The sequence below is a fragment of the Oxyura jamaicensis genome, chromosome 2 (genome assembly GCF_011077185.1).
Source record: "Oxyura jamaicensis isolate SHBP4307 breed ruddy duck chromosome 2, BPBGC_Ojam_1.0, whole genome shotgun sequence".
Taxonomy (NCBI): Eukaryota; Metazoa; Chordata; class Aves; order Anseriformes; family Anatidae; genus Oxyura; species Oxyura jamaicensis.
The window spans coordinates 3,671,457-3,685,943 of record NC_048894.1 but is presented as its reverse complement, the minus strand read 5'-3'; the positions used below and the strand labels follow the sequence as shown (position 1 = coordinate 3,685,943).

The 14,487-nt window shown below is 37.1% G+C and overlaps 1 long non-coding RNA gene across 1 annotated transcript; it reads left to right on the top strand.

Annotated features, from left to right (window-relative positions):
* Positions 1 to 7,927: 7,927 nt before the first annotated feature.
* Positions 7,928 to 11,044, top strand: LOC118162796. Its single transcript, XR_004748633.1, has 2 exons — positions 7,928 to 8,463; positions 10,326 to 11,044. It is a non-coding gene; the product is annotated as an uncharacterized LOC118162796 (long non-coding RNA).
* Positions 11,045 to 14,487: the final 3,443 nt, after the last annotated feature.

The following is a 14,487-nucleotide window of genomic DNA, read 5'->3' as shown; positions in this document are numbered from 1 at the left end:
GTCTGCAAATACCTCTTCTGGTATTAAGCATTAACTTAGCATTAACTTAGGGATAAGAATGAGTGGCAGAAAGAAAGGGAATTGTCTCCTTAATTTAAAGATTTAAGGACAATTTAAGGACAGCATTAAGTGAGCAGCCAACCACAGCCTCAGAGGGCTAACAGAAGAGCTAAGAATGAGGACCAGTACCAAGCATTTTGCAGATTTGTTTGGACATCCAGCTCTGGATGTGGAGTACTCAAGCCTAAATTGTATGGCTTAAGGGACCCAAATTCAGGCCCATTTCCAGTGAAAGACTAGAGCTCTGTACCTCATTCATCCCTGGCTGGCAGGAAGCTTGTTGAGCATGAAGAACATAACATGAGCATGAGCATAACATGAAGATAACTATGAAAATGAACTAGACACAGGGCCATGATACTAACACGTGTTATGATCAGCTATAAGAGTCTCCATGTCCTGAGGTATATGAACAGATACATCAGGTTTTTGTAGGAGAAAATGACTTGACACTCCACCCAGTGTGAAACATATAGGTGAATTTTAAATAGCAAATATTTAATGGCATGCTTCTGTTGTCTGCATCCTGTCTACCTACTTTTATTTAAGATGCTGTAGGATGTCCCATCTGTCCTTCATTTGCTGTCCCAGAATGACCCAAGTATCCTCTAGATCTTCTGCCATATCTACAAGACCAACTTGAATGTCTTGGGTGTCTGAAAATGTAGAAGCCCTCTAGGTCCTTCCTTATTGCCATGCAGACACTGGCCTCACGTGGACTCTTCCCACAGGTTTTAATCTATAAACTTAATTCCACCTAAGTCCCTAAGATGTTTTCTGCATTTGAAAAATGTATCTTATCTGTTTGTATCTACCACAAACAAGCTATTTTTTTAAATAAAGAAAACACCTTCTTTTAACCTTTTCCACATTTAAAAGTATAAATAAAATAAAATAAAATAAAAAATAAATTCAGTCAGCAATCCCTTTTCTACTTCTATTGTATCTTATCTGTTGAATAGGCAAGTTATTTTTTCAAACCTAAGGGAAGTTACTTTTCCCAGTGACACACAATGCAATCTTCATTCCTATTAATAGTCTCTAAAGAGCTGACAACCCAGCTGTTCCTGTCCTCGGAAATAGTTTCATGCATTATATTATTCATTTGTTTTCTTGCTTTCCTCTGGCTGTTTTAACCCAAATTCATTTCTGTTTGTTTTTCAAGATAAGCAGAACAACACTGATTTTTATTCACTAAAACAGGGTTTTAAGACTCAGCTTGCTCTCCTCATGAGAGCCAAAAAAAAAGATATTCATACTTCTTCTAGGTATTGGTTGAAACTACAAAATATGAGATAGGTAAATATGAGTAACCTATTTTTAACAATATAGGAGTTCACTAGCTAGTATATACTTGACTCTGATTCTTTTGTTTGATAGAAAGAGATAAGGTCATCTTTTGTTATACATTTCTGTTTTATGATGCCAATTTCTCCACTAACTGTAGAGGGGACTCAGACAGCTAGTGCATCTCAGATCCCTACAGTTGTGCTCTTCTCATCTAACTTCAGACATTTAGAGAGTAAATGTGAACTGATTATTCCAGGTTATTTTCACAGTCACAGGCACTGTTAAATGCAATTTGCCTGACATAATTTAGATGTCTACAGAGGACAAGATAATCAGTTCCCCAGGGTGTACTCCTCTCCCCTGTCTCTAAAAGGAGGATAGGATGATCACTCAGATGTGGATGTTTACTTCAGGGGTGAGATTCCACACACTGGTATAGACACCTAATGTAGGCATCTATCTGGATGTGTAATCTGGAAAAGTGAGCTCCTACTGTGTTTAATAGACAGTCTAAACTAATTATCTAAGCTTGCTTTACAGTTATGAGAATGAGATAGGAAGTTCCAGTTTGAAACTCATTCTTCCTGTATTGAGGTGGGAGGAACTGACTCCTGTACCATTCTGTCCCCTTTAATTGACTTCAAAGGGAGATGAGAAGTGGAGAACATTTCAGACATTGAGAAATTTAGGTATCAACATGTAGGTGTTTAAATGTGCTTAAGATGCAGATAAGATATTCCATTGGGGTCAATAATCGTCTAAAAGATGGCACCTTCAATTAGTTAGTTTTTTGACTCCATTAACTATATTAGGTAAGATCCCATTCACTACTGTAGAACCTTACACACCTCAAGGGTCAATTAAATTGCCCAACAATAAGTGACCTGTGCCAATCAAGATGCCTTAGTATATTAGATGTTTACAAGATGCTGCCAGATATGAAACATGGGTACTGAAGGCATGGAAGGTTGAAGCTGCCTAGGTAAACGACACTAGATCCCAGGGGGTGGGAAAGTAAATCAGGCCTGAGAACATGCAAAGGGCCCCAAAGTTAATTATCTTTTTTAACTTCCTGGTTGTGGTAAAATACCTGCTCATAACAGAAAACAGTTTTTGATTTTAAAGATGAAAAGAAGTAAATACAAACACTGCAAGTTGAATAAGTATTGTTAGTGTAATTCATTTCTGTTCTTTCAATTGAAGATATTACTGCATACATTCAATGATCCCAGTGATAACACAATGCATTAAGGCTGTTTGAAACAGGGTTTGGAATTGTAGTTGATAAGAGCAGACCTGTCACATGAGCGATGACAGGAGATCTGTGGGATCTATAGCACTTATCTTGTAGTGCAAACCAGAGTGCTCTGCCATCAAAAAAAAAAAGGACCCTGAAGTGTTCCAGTTCCTCCATACAACACAGTTTTCTTAGCATCTCTTTTAAGTCTCTCAGCTTTGTGGCACAAATCACACCCACCTCAAACCAATGAAGATAGCTTTCTGAGGACTGGATTAGGTTCTTATCTTACATCTGACCTAGCAAATCAAAATAGGCAAGGATCCATTCTGTGGCTGAAGGTTCAAGTGGTAGAGACAGTCCTTGTCCATGTAGCTAACTATGATTAGCTCCTTCTTTCCCCAGAAAGAGCCCAGTCTCACTCATACTTTCCACTGGAAACATACTCTGGACTATGCTATCACCTGAACAGTGCCAAAGCGTGATCTGAAAGAGTGACAGGCAAAAAACATACCAGAGAATACACTAGTAACAAACCACTACAGATGCCACAAGGACACCAGTGCTTCTGTCCATTCCTGGCCCTCCTCACTTTGCTGTATTCACACCACACAGATAGCCCTGCTCTGAAAAAAATGCCTTCCCACATCACTGGCAGGACTGAGGGCAAAGATTCAATGAAGTGAAACTGAGCAAAAGCAGATTTATTACTTCCTTCAAAGCTTGTGGTTGTAGAGAGCTTCCTTCAAAGCTTGTGGACATAGAGAGGAACATGGAGTTTTCCTCTACAGAAAATGCATGTGCTGCTTCTACCCAGACAATTAGCTCAGATAAATGTGCCCTTGTATTCTCAGGGGATAAGGGTGCAGACATATTCAAAGAAGATTTTAATTTCTAGGAAAAGCATTACTTATGGGAGGAACAATATAAAGAAGATGATGCAGGAGCGTGATAAAAAATCCTTATGTACAAGAATGACATGCTGGCCAATTTCTTTATTGTCATAGGAAAATATAAGGAAGAACCGAGAACACGATTACAATATGTAAACACATTGATTTTATTTAATGAGTGGTTACTAGATAAATAATGCAAAATACCTAAATAATAAATACAAGGACACAACTCTGACATATATATTCAGGCACTGGCCAGTGTTGATGAATTCATTACTGATCCTGAAAAATTCTCACCTTCTCACCTTCATTCTTTTTTATATTGTAGATATGTACAGCTGAGCTAGTCATGCCATAACATTATTTGTAATGTAAGAAGAAAAACAGGCATGTTCAAGCATATTTTTTCTGACCTTTTTTTTTTTTTTTTTTTTTTTTCACATCAGACCAATTAGATTCTGTGTGCCATTGACTGTACTGACTAAATGAATCCAACACAGAAATCTTTTATGTGATCTATCCCCTAGAGACTCATTATTCTGAGTACTGGCATTTTGGAAAAGGAAAACTAAAGAAAAATGAAATCATAACAGGAACCACAAGCTTTCCTGAGAGGGAAACTTTGTATGCTCAAGGCCAAGCAAGCTGCAAACTATGCGCAGGGGGAAATTATTTAACTCAATTTCTGTGAGTGCAAAAACCTCTAGTTAAACACTTCTGAGTCACAGCCCTCAGATGGGACAGAATCATATCTTATAGGGATGAAATTTTCTTGTAGGTCTTTCAGCAAAAACTGTAAGCAACAGAGCACTAGTGTTTAGCTCAGAATTTCATTTATTTATTCATTTATTTAATGGGTTGCCTAAAAATTAACTACCACAGGAAAGCAGGGGGTCCATCAATCTCTAGGTTTAAATGTCAAATTGTTTTGGTATCTATGTAAAACATGCCAACAACAGCCCATGTGCTTCCACAGACATATTTGACCTATGGAAGGAGAGCTGTTGAATATATATGTATGTATGTATGTATATACATGCACACTTCCATTTATACTAATTTTGGATGACAGATGTATATTATTTTCCTCTAAGGAGACTCTCTCTCTCTCTCTCTCTCTTTCTCTCCCCCCCCTTTTTTACTGACTACAGGGGTACCTAGGGAGACCATCCCCTTAGTTTAAAGTTTGACACAGTGAATTCTTCAATGTGTTCCCTGAATTGTACCTTGAGAAACATATGTACGTAACTGCACAATCTAAGCAACCACAAATATAAACAGCAGCAATCCCTTCAGATTCTTACAAACTGAAGTGTTTCCTGTTTCACAACTAATATTTGACAGGCTAATAATGAGAAAGGATTAAATATCAACAAAAAAGAAAATCAACTTTGGATGTGATAACTACTACTGGGAAATCTTTTCTCATTTCCTCTTTTCTTTATTCTCCTTTCCCTCCATTTCTTCCTTCTTTCCTTTTCTACTATAAATGACTGTTCCCTGCCAGAAGAGATTAAATATATAAATACAAAAAATCTTATGGCTCTCAAAGGTTTATTAAATGACTGCTTTTAGATAGTTGATGAAAAACATATTTCAAATAACACATCTAGCTAAAATCATAACCAAAACAAATAATTAAAGAAGAGGTCAAATTGTTAGTCGCATAACATCTCATCATGAAAAATCCATGACAAAAAAAATACGGAACGTTAGTGCTAGGCTTTTATATCAGGTTAGCACAAGTGTGGTGGTACCAGATAATTATTATTTTTCCCTCTGATTCATAAGTTCCGGAAGAAAAACCTAGGAAGAGACCAGGAAGAGACCAATGGAACAAAGAGCTTTTATCTTGCAAAATGTCTGAATATGCAACAATTTAACAGATCTGAAGGAAAACTGGAGAAAAAAAAAAAAAAAAAAAAAAAAAAAGTTTAATTTTACTATCTTGACATTGTCAAGGATAAAAGAAAAATCTTGATTTGACTCCAAGTGAAAATACTGTTTAAACTTTTGGCAAATCAGTAAGCCAAAATACCATCTAGGTCAAATTTAAGGCATGAGATTGAGAACTTAATAGTTCAGAAGAAAAAGTTGCATATTTTATCACTGTATTTGCTTCATTTTTTGCTATTAAACTATTTTTTTTTTTTTTTTTTTTTTTTTGGTGGCTCAGCAGTACAACATATTATTGGTAAGTGAATGCAATTTCAAGTGTTACTTGAACATCCTGGATATATTTTATAAAGAAAACAGAAGTAGTGAAAACAGAATGCCATGTGATCTAATTCTGCAACTCAAATTACCTTTGAGCTGTGTCTAACAAATCAACCATTACTAGACTAATAATTCCAGATGATAAAAAGCTACCTATATTATTTTTTTATCATAAACCTTGTGGGGAATATACTTTTTTTCTAGTTATGTTATTTTTTAGTGTTTGCCCATTGTTACTCTTATTTTCTATTTCTACAAAATAACAAAATAAAACAATGTAAGAAAGGGCTTCAAAATCTTTTTAAAAATAAAAATAATAAAAATAATAATAATAATAAAATAAGGTAATTCAACCACTAGGGTTTTCATTTCATTTTATTATATTTTACTTTATTTTACTTTATTTTTTATTTGGAGAGGACTGCACAACATTTAGTGTAATGCACAATTCCATTCTACGAACTTAAGCTTTTTACTTTTTTACATCATTACTTGAATGATGTGAGAAAATTCTTGCTGTAAATACTGACAAAAAATAACTTGATGAAAACCAATTTAGCATTTGGATTGATCTATATCCAGGACCTCATGAACAGAAACTACATAAAAAACAGCTCAGCATTTAGATTGATTTGCACCCAAGAGAGCAGGAATAAGAAGCGGTATATGCATGTCACAAAGCACAGTCAGGGAACAAGCTTACATTTTGGGATTGTAGGATTTTGTTTCCTTGTTCAAAATTTCCTTTCTTTTAAAGACATTTGTGATTGCCTTACTCTGCTTTCTCCCACAATGTTTCAAACCCAGTGAAAATCCCTGAATTAAAGTAGTTGGGCTGGAGAACATAAAACCATCAGTTTCTTCTTAAACATGGATAATTCCAGTCATATTCATAATAGCTATATTTTTGTGCTGAACATGGTGAACAGCTCATCATTTATACATAGTCACTCTTTTCCTGTTATGTAATTGATTATAAAAATATTTTAATTCTCCCAGATTCGTTATCTGGAAAACAGGTGAATAATTCTTGCATACTGTTAACTTTGAAGGTTTCAGATACATGGTGCATTTTAGACTTTGATCACTCTGGTCTTTGTTTGCTGATGCAGAAATTACAATGTTTGTTTCAATATTTAGATTTTTTTGTTTAGTTTTTATTTTTGTGTGTGTGCAGAATACAATGCTTACCCGAAGATATCTCGAAGGTTATCGTTTCCCTACTTTATATATATATATATATATATATATATATATATATTCTCCCAGGGAAATATAATTAAAAATATAAAAAAATCCCCAGCTTTGTTGAGGAGACTCAACATTTCTGTGCAGGCCACCTAAAATACCAGAGTAGCTGATGACACAAACAGATGAAAAAGATTGACATTATACACGCCATAATTAACAAATACCTGTTTTTAACAGCAGCCACTTGCCAATTTAGGGGCCAGGAGGAGTCAACAACTATTCAAATGTGACCGGCTAAACCTAATGTGTTGTGTTTTAAATGACTGATTTGCATAACAAATAATGAAGTCATTGACCACTGTGGCCGAGAACATTTTGCTGAAGTCACTAAGCCGCAAATTGCTGGAAATCAGCCAGGCTTTCTTGGAAGAATCTCTGCAGAGTTGTTGTCTTCTCATACTTGTCCTGAACTTTCTGTTATGGCCACTATCAAAAAAAAAAAAAAAAAAAACGTAATTGGCTGTATATGTCTCTGAGCTGAACCATACAGCTGTTTTTCTATGTTCTTGAGCTTTAAATATATATATCTTAAATTTATTAAATTATATATTTAAATAAATATGCATTTCTCTATTTAATTATTTCCATGCTGAAAGGCTTATTCTCCAGTATTAGTAAACTTTTTAAACAAACATGTTTTACTATAATATTTGCCATTAAGAGGCCATTAATTTTGTCTGAGATATTACTGAGATTTGCACTTGATGCAAATATTCACCAGCAAATCAAATAAAATAGAAGCAGAAGGTAAGCAAAGGTGAATGCATAAAGCAATCCAGGCTTTTCTGCATTGTTAGATTATTCTTAGAACTGTTCTTCAGGCAGATATACAAATCCTGAAGAGATAAATGATTACATCCCTGAGTACAGGTCTGGCCTGGGAACACATCCTCAGATCTTTTCTTGGAAACATCACCACCTTAATTCAGGTTGAAATGATCAGGTGATTAGTAGGTTATTTCTGCAGCCTCCAATTACAAAGGATATAGCTATCACTTGTAAATACAATTCTCATTCAAGAACAACGAAAACAGCTCCTGTGGCCTCTGTTAATTAATAGATGGCAGCAAGCTTTGTATCAAGGACTGAAATGTTTCCTCCTAATGCAGGGTTTGTTGTTATTATTGTTTCTCCTCCTGGCAGTAGAGGGCTTATTATAGCGGGAAAGCAACTGAGGTAGAATCACTGTAATTAAAAAGACATTTCATGAAACACGAAGCAGCAACAGGAAGACTGTCCTCTTTTGTGTCAGCTAAATGTGAAACTACTTTGGCCTAAAGCGTCTGAGGGGCTGGTGGTGTGGGTCCAAGTGTGTGTGGTGTGCCAGCTACAATGGTGACTTAAAAAGAGATTTATGCAGCAGAGAGTTCAAGGATCTATGGGAGAAAGAAGGCAAAAATAACCGGTGACCTTTAAAGGAGCTGGTTATAGAGGCAGCCCATGCAGAGTCCCCGATGCTACTCAGGGTGCTACCCCTGTACATTGTCTTCTGCAGTACGAGCTGACAAGCAGGTGGGTTGGCATCGCCTCTCATTAGCAGCTTTGTGCTGGTTTGAACTCATCTGCCTGTACAGAGACAAAGGTCTTGCCTCTGACAGGGCACTGACTCCTGAATTTCTTACTGAAGTGAGCAAGTGGTGGTGGTTAGGAAAGAAAAGAAAAGCAGTGTGTGTGTCAGGGAAATGAAATGGAAATTTTGAAGCAGAGGAAGTGGAATAATTATTTTTTTTTTTTTCACCTTCTTTTTAATTCTTATAACTAGAGAAGATTTTCAGGTTGTCCTGTATTTTTTTTTTTCCCTTTCAAGTATACTGGTGAACCAAAAAAAAACAGTTTTAAAGATCAGAACAAGTAGTAATAGTTTGCTTAGGTTTTATTAACTCTCTCCCTCTCTCTCTCTCTCTCTCTCTATTTATTTATTTATTTTTAAGTAAAGTTCCTGGAAAATCACAAGAGCAGGTTTTTGTAGGTTTATTTTGGGAAATGACACTGGAATATGTTTGCAATAAGACATACTGAAATGGAAAAATTCACTTTCTGAAAATGCCTTGGCTGACATGAATCTGTGTTTCCCAGTGAGCATTTTCATGCCTAAAATGTTTCATTCTTATCTGCTCTAACTGGTTGGATTACTTGTCAGCTTTTGTATTTGACCTTGAACTTAAAAACCTAATTTTGGACTCTGTAAAAATCTTTGTGGAAATGTCTAAGATGGATGCCAAATGTTGTATGATAAGTATAAGCATACCATGAATGGAAAGACATGCAAAGATCCTGCATAATTTATTTATCGCCTTAGTTTATCATATTTCTGCAAAGAGCAAGTATGTTAACATGTTCTTGCTCTAGGCTAAATAGTGTAAGATATTAGAATGTAAGTGATATGCATATGTGCAACACTGAGATAACTGAAGCACTTGGAATGGTTATTTGAGCTTGGAAAGGTTCAAGAAAATAATTAACTGGTTTATTAATACTCACTTGCTCACAGAAATCACATGGACTAATTTAAAAACAAACAAACAAAAATAAAGAATAATGCTTATTATGTAACTTATCACATAATGTTTACTTATACCAGTAAAGATGCACAAAGAAGAAACATCTGTGTCATGCACATCTATACCTGGTCATCACTGGTACAAGACCAAATCTTGAATGATTGCTGGCACATAAATATTAATGACAGTCCTGTGACAAAAGGAGCAAAGAACAGACAAGTGTTAGAGAGAGAGTCACATACTGGTTTTGTTGTTTTTGTTATTGATTGAGCAGAATCAATTGACCTGATAACAAAAGGCAATCACTAGATCTTACTGTCCTCTTGGTGGTGGCTTTCTTGAAAGGGTGCCCCATCCATGGAAAGCCTTCATTCAGACTTTGAACCCTGTCTCTGCAACCAGAGTAAAAAGGTGTTATTTGGGGAGACAGCCTATGGGCTCAAAACTGTACTTCAAAGTATGAACTTGTTTCTAAGGCAGTATCTGAAGCTGCATCTGAAGGCAGTGGAGATTGTTGCCTTCAGTGAAAGAATTACCAGAAAGTCGTCACAGCACAGCAGCAAGATATTGTGTCTGTAATGTAACTACGTCCCTTCCTCTTCACTCCACTTCCAAAACAACCCGAAGACAAAAACTGTGATTTAAAATTGAATCATAAATTCTATAACTAAATATAGCATCCTTCTATTATTATCATTTGACTGTGGTGTGAATTTAATTTGTTTCTTTCAGGAGAAAAAAAGTTTAAGTGCTGGTTTAAATGTTCCATTAAAACCCCCAAGTCAAAATCAAAAAGGAAGTATTCCCACGACAAATATGACAAAATAATCTTTTTTTTTTTTTCTTTTTTCTTTCTTTTTTTTTTTTTTCCAGACAAATACTAAAAAAGCAATTCAAGTGCCTATGGATGGACATCTGGCTCTTTTTGAGTCACTCAAGGACATTCTGCCTGGCCTCCAGCTGCTGTTCCAAAAGGACACAAAAACCCCTCACTGCAGTGCCACATCTGTCTGCCTTGTGGAGACCTCAGAGATAGCTCTGGATGTTTTCAGTGACATTAGACATCCACATTTTTATGCCTGAACTCTCCCCTTACTCTAAAAAACAAATGACAAGGAAAATGGTTTTGATTAGCTCTGAGAAAAATAAAATCTATACTTGGAGAAGTAGAAATCAGCCCTTCTAATAACTTCCAGATGCTGGAACAAAATCCATGAGGTGACAGCAAAATGTAGTGCAGAAATTAGTTGTATGTTGTTTCTTAAAATAAAATCTCTCTGGAGTCACTTCAGTGGTTTCATGGAAAATCACTTGTATGATCCCTGTCTACACATGTGCTCTTGACTATTTCCCCCCAAAAGATTTTAAAACCAGTGTCCCACTCCAGCCACCCTTGACAAAGCAAGACAAACAGAGGCTGAATAGCATTACTTTTTAAGCAGTTTAATAAAAATAGGGAATCATATAGCCAAACATGACATCGTTAATGCTCTCTGTTGAAGGAAAGAGAGAAAGGAACAGCATATGAGACCAAACCTTATTAAGAATCGTAGAAGCCACATGAGAGTTCAACCTTTTAGCTCATATTCATTTTTTTTTATTATTATTTATTTTTTTTAAAAAAAGCACTCTTTATGATTTCCACCATTCACAGAACTACCTCTGTTATTTAAGACCTAAAAGATCTAAAGAACCACTCCTAGCAAAGAGTTCACCTATAGAGATAATACTTCAGTTGTTTTGGACAGGTCAGAGGAAGAGGGGTGTAGAATAAATGGACAGACCTAAGTGATCATATTGAAGCTATTAATTAGGGAGAAAAAAGCCAAAAAAAAAAACAAAACAATAAGGTTAAAAAAAAAAAAAAAAAAAAAAAAAAGAGCAAGAAGAAGAGCAAGAAGCAGAGCAAGAAGAGCTTTAAATCTAAATGAAACCTCATATAGCTTTTCAGAAGGGGAAAAAAAAATATCAGATACATTCACATTTAACTTTGACTTTAAAACTTAAAATTTCCTAATTTCTCAGTAATGAAAACTAAGCACAAAGTCAGTTATTTACTTGGCTGTGTTTGCACACACTAAACAAGTACCACTGGACATAAAATCAATTTTGCTTCTCAAATCCTGAGTATAGTACTGCTGACCTCTGTCTATATGGGTCTTGAAAGGAAATTTTTTGTACGTCTGTCATAAGCATTTGAAATAACCTCATATTTGGCTCACATTGAGCTCAGCAACTTTTTTTTCTCTGTGTAAAGTCACTGCTTCAGAGAATGGAAGGAGTGCCCCAGCAGGGGACAGGACACAGCCAGGGACAAAACAGATTCACTGGAAAAGATCAGTTTGAGAACAGACAGATTTAGGAGTCAGCTGCACTGGGTTACCTCCCCAGATGCCTGGGTGCTATAGAAACAGCTGGAAACAGCTATTTATTCAAAGGGAGACCTGAACTCCTGCCTCCCCTCTGCATCCTGCATCATTAGGTGGCCTCTGGGAACATATACAGCCCACAAAGAATCTCTGAGAAGGACGTCAAAGAGATGCCAAAGAGCTGTCATGCTTGGGATCTGGATTAGCTGAGGAAGGTTAAAACCCCCTCAACACATGAAGGCTAAGTGTTTCTAGGAACCAGAAGAATAATTGAAAAACAAGACAAAACAGAAACTGTTATGTATGGAATTTTGGCCTATTCTGTACAGAGATTTTTAGAACTGTAATTTGGCCTTGGGTACCTATATTTTTATAGTTTTGCTTTAAAATTTTTTGCTCTGTGGAAGATACCCAAGATACCAAAGTCCGGAGGAGGAAACCCAAGAACTCAGCCTTGCTCTCATTGACTTCTCATGCTGTGCTCTCCACTAAAGGACCAAAGCTTTGCCCTCAGCTCAGAGATGCTCAGCCCCAGCAGCACTGTCAACAAATCACTTGGCATTCTTGAAGACATCAATTATAGTTTGAAAAACAATACGAAGCTGGTGAAGGGACTAGAACTCAAGTCCTGTGAGGAGCAGCTGAGGCAACTGGGGTTGTTTAGTCTGGAGAAGAGGAGGCTCAGGGGAGACCTCATTGCTCTCTACAACTACTGGAAAGGAAGCTGTGGGGAGCTGGGGGTTGGCCTCTTCTTGGAGATAACCAGTGGTAGGTCGAGAGGAAATGGCCTCAAGTTGTGCCAGGGGAGGTTCAGGTTGGAAACGAGGAGACATTTCTTCTCAGAAAGAGCAGTCGGGCACTGGGACGGGTTGCCCAAGGAAGGTGGTGGCGTCACTGTCCCTGGGGGTATTCAAGGAGAGGTTGGAAGTAGTGCTTAGGGACAGGGTTTAGTGGTGACATTGGTGGGAGGGGGATGTTGAACCAGATGAGCTTGGAGGTCTCTTCCAACTTTAATGATTCTGTAATTCTATGAAAAGCTGTGCAATCTGGATATATTCATATTCCCTCGTCATTTGTCTATCTGCCACTAGATGGAGCTCCGGATCTGCTGAAGGATCCGGGCTCCGTCCCTCTTTCTGTCCGCAGAGGGCACCCAAGCTCTTCGCAGGTCTGGTCGCGTTAGTCCAACCGAGGGAGCATGGAAAGGCTAATCCAGTCCTGTGAAATATTAGCCGTGGATTTAGAGGGGTTGGATGGGCAGCAAGTTTGGTTCAGTCTCTCTGAATAATGCTGACTTTTAAAAATTGTTTTTCAGACTGAACAATTATGATTTTTGGAAGCAAGCAGAGATGTGAATGGTCAACAAAGTGCACAGCAATGGGTTTGTGAATGGGATGCTTTCTGAAGTTCAATAACAAGATGGTGAAGTAAAGATGGAGTTGATAAAAATGGCTTTTTAGGAGCTGGATCTTTGCAGAAGCACAGGAGGCAGCTGGCTGCTACCTCCCTGCTTCCCACCTTCAGCAGGTGTCATTGTTGGTGGAAAAGGATTGCCATTCTGATGTCTCTGTTTTTCCCAGCCTCTCTCTTTTCTGTCACTGCCCACTGAGCTACAGAGCCAACTTGTACAGCTCTGATCTCATATTCACCCACAGCTCCTTGACATATCACGTGGTCTCCAGAAATCCCAGGCACCCTCCCTTGACTATTTAGTCAAATAGTCATCCCAGAGATCCTTGGCTTCTAAAAGCAGATGTGTTTACTCAATAGTGGCTGTTTATCACTCAGAACCATTTCTGGGGCCCCTCACTACAAGAAGGACATCAAGGTGCTGGAACATGCCCAAAGAAGAGCTGGTGAAAACATGTCCAAAGAAGTAGCTGGTGAATTGTCTAGAGAACAAGTCTTATGAGGAGTGGCTAAGGGAACAGGAGTTGTTTAGCCTGGATAAAAGAAGGCTCAGGGGAGATCTTATAGTCCTCTATAATTACCTTATAGGAGGCTACAGTGAGGTAGGGGTTGTGTATTATTATAATCATAATATGTCATCATTATATGTCTTAATGAATGATTATAATAATATACATATTCGTAATTCTATAGTGATGTTATAAATTTATTCCCCACCTCCAAAGTAAATTAGACAGAGATACTTTCTTCTTATCAACTGATAAAAACACCATGGAAAGATTTAACTGCAGATGATCCTGTTAAATCAAACACTTTATGTAAATAAAGTATATGAACTAAAGTATATGTCTCTTTGCATTCATATACAAGTATGTGCATGATTGTACATGTTTACCTTTCATTGAAGATGAACATTTCCATGTTTACAGCTTATTCAGTCTGGAAACATCAGTCACTAATTAGAGGGTATGTTTGTGGGAGAGAATTAATTTAATTTGCTGCTCCATATCATAACACTAAAGCTAAGCAAACATTAAGAGCTGTTGGGGGAAGGGGAAGGCGTGGGTTTTTTGTTTGTTTGTTTGTTCCTTTTTCTTTTTGCTCTTTGTTGCACTGTCTGTCCAAGTTAGGTTTTGGAATAATGTGTAGGAATCCTCCATTTGTAGCAGCCATTAAATATTTTCCACTGACTTCATATGCAACACGCCTCTGCCTTAATGAGATCCAATGGGCCTGTCTTGCTTTGAAAAGGGCAT